This window comes from Papio anubis, chromosome 10 (assembly GCF_008728515.1).
Source record: "Papio anubis isolate 15944 chromosome 10, Panubis1.0, whole genome shotgun sequence".
NCBI classification, from domain to species: Eukaryota; Metazoa; Chordata; class Mammalia; order Primates; family Cercopithecidae; genus Papio; species Papio anubis.
In genome coordinates this window covers 31215020-31217134 of record NC_044985.1, presented here as the reverse complement: position 1 = coordinate 31217134, position 2115 = coordinate 31215020, and the positions used below count along the sequence as shown (strand labels likewise).

Genomic DNA, 2115 nt, shown 5'->3' with positions numbered 1-2115 from the left:
CATCTGCTTTAGAAACCTGTTTAGGCAGATATTCTTTTTCCTCAATGATTTTTTTTTAAATGACATCTTGGAACTCATCTGCTGCCTCTTGGTCAGCAGAAACTACCTCTCCTGTAATGTTGATATTTTCATAAGCCAAAGCTCTTTATGAAATTATCAAACCATTCTTTGCTGGGGTTAAATTATCCAGGTTTAGATCTTTCCCTTTCTTTTTGCTTTAAGTTGTCATATAATGACTTCACTTTTTCTTGAGTCATTTTAGAGTCTATAAGAATGCCTTTCTTATATCAATCCTATACCCACATAACAGCTGTATTTTCAATATGAGATAAAAATATATTTCACAGAAAGTGCAAAGTTTTCATGTTTGCTTGCACAGTGGCACAAAAACCTCTCACAAACTTTATTTTTCTTTTCTTTTTTTCACAACGGTTCATATTCTGAATTCATTTATCTTGAAATGCTGGAAAACTGCAGCTGCAGACCTCAATCTACAGTATCTCAAGTAATTCAACTGTTTCTTGTAATGCCATGGCTTTTCTCTCCTTCTTCGGAGCACATCCAGCATCACTAGTGGCACTTTGTAGGGGTCACATGGTGTTATTCAAAGTTTACTACATTGCACTAAACATGATAGGAAATACACAAGAACCCAAGGTATCACTTTTTATTGTGATATGAAGTTTACTGGAGACAAAATCCTCATCAGAAATAATTTGTGTCATATGGTTTAAGTGGATACTCACAGTACTTGGGATCACCACAATAGTAACAGGAGGTGGCTACAAAGTTATTACAGTGTACAGTACACACTTAATTTTATCCAGTTATGATTTAACACTGCATTTTTACATTTGTTTACATTTGACAGCAAATATCATCATATATGGTCTGTGCTTGTGTGCATAAGTTTGTATAAATGTTGGATTTTTTAATAGATTTGTGTATATTTTATCATTGTAATTGATAAAATAGTGTCTCCACATATTTTATGCATTCATAACATATCTACCTTTTTCTTATTTTTTTTTATATTTCTAGGCTATGTGGTTTGTCTGCAAGTTTTTTTTCAAATATTTGCAAATCTCCACTCAATTGTCAACATATTTGTTGAAAAAATTCTTATATTAGAGGACCTGTGCAGTTCAAACTGTGTTGTTCAAGGACCAACTTTATGAATATGTATATATATCACATTTTCTTTATCCATTTGTACACCAATGGGCATTAAGTTGTTTTCATTTTTCGTATCTTGGCTATTGTGAATAATGCTGCAGTGAACATGGAAGTACAGATACCTTTATGAGGTGGTGATTTCATCTTCTTTGGGTGTATACCAGAAAAAGAATTGCTGGATTATAGAGTGTTTTTTTTTTTTTTTTTTTTCAGGTCGGATGGGTAATGTGCCAAGATCATAATAAGGTTCAGAGAGTGGCACATCTCACACATTCGTGTGAAAACCCAGTCATCATGCTCATGAACTACAAAAAGATGAGTAATTCTATTTTTAATTTCTTTCGGAACCTCCATACTGTCTTTCATAATGGCTATACCCATCTAGAATCCCACCAACCGTGTAGTAGGATTATCTTTTCTCTATACCCTTGTCAACATCTGTCTTTTTGATAGTAGCCATTCTCTATACCCTTGTCAACATTGTCTTTTTGATAGTAGCCATTCCTCCAGGTGTGAGGTGATTCCTAGTGATGTTAATTTTTACCTCCCTGATGATTAGTAATGTTGGACACGTTTTCATATAGTGGTTGGCCATTTTTATGTCTTCTTTGAGGAAATATGTGTGTAGGTCCTTTATCCAGTTTTTAATAAGGTTATTTATTTTTCTGCTATTGAGTTGAAAGAGTTCTTTATAAATTTTGGATACTAACCCCCATCAGATACGTGGTTTACAGTAATTTTTTCCTAGCCCATAGGCTGCCTATTCATTTGTTGATTGTTGCCTTTTTTGTACAGAAGCTTTTTAGCTTGATATAGTCCCATTTACTTATTTTTATTTTTGTAACCTGTGCTTTGAGTGTGATATTAGAAACATCATTGTCAAGGCCAATTCAAGGAGATTTTCTCATGCTTCTAGGAGTTTTATGACTTCAGGTCTTG

General features: G+C 33.6%; 1 non-coding gene across 1 annotated transcript; it reads right to left on the bottom strand.

Moving 5' to 3' along the window:
- Positions 1 to 1388: 1388 nt before the first annotated feature.
- Positions 1389 to 1493, bottom strand: LOC116269323. The gene has a single exon (XR_004176800.1). It is a non-coding gene; the product is annotated as a small nucleolar RNA U13 (small nucleolar RNA).
- Positions 1494 to 2115: the final 622 nt, after the last annotated feature.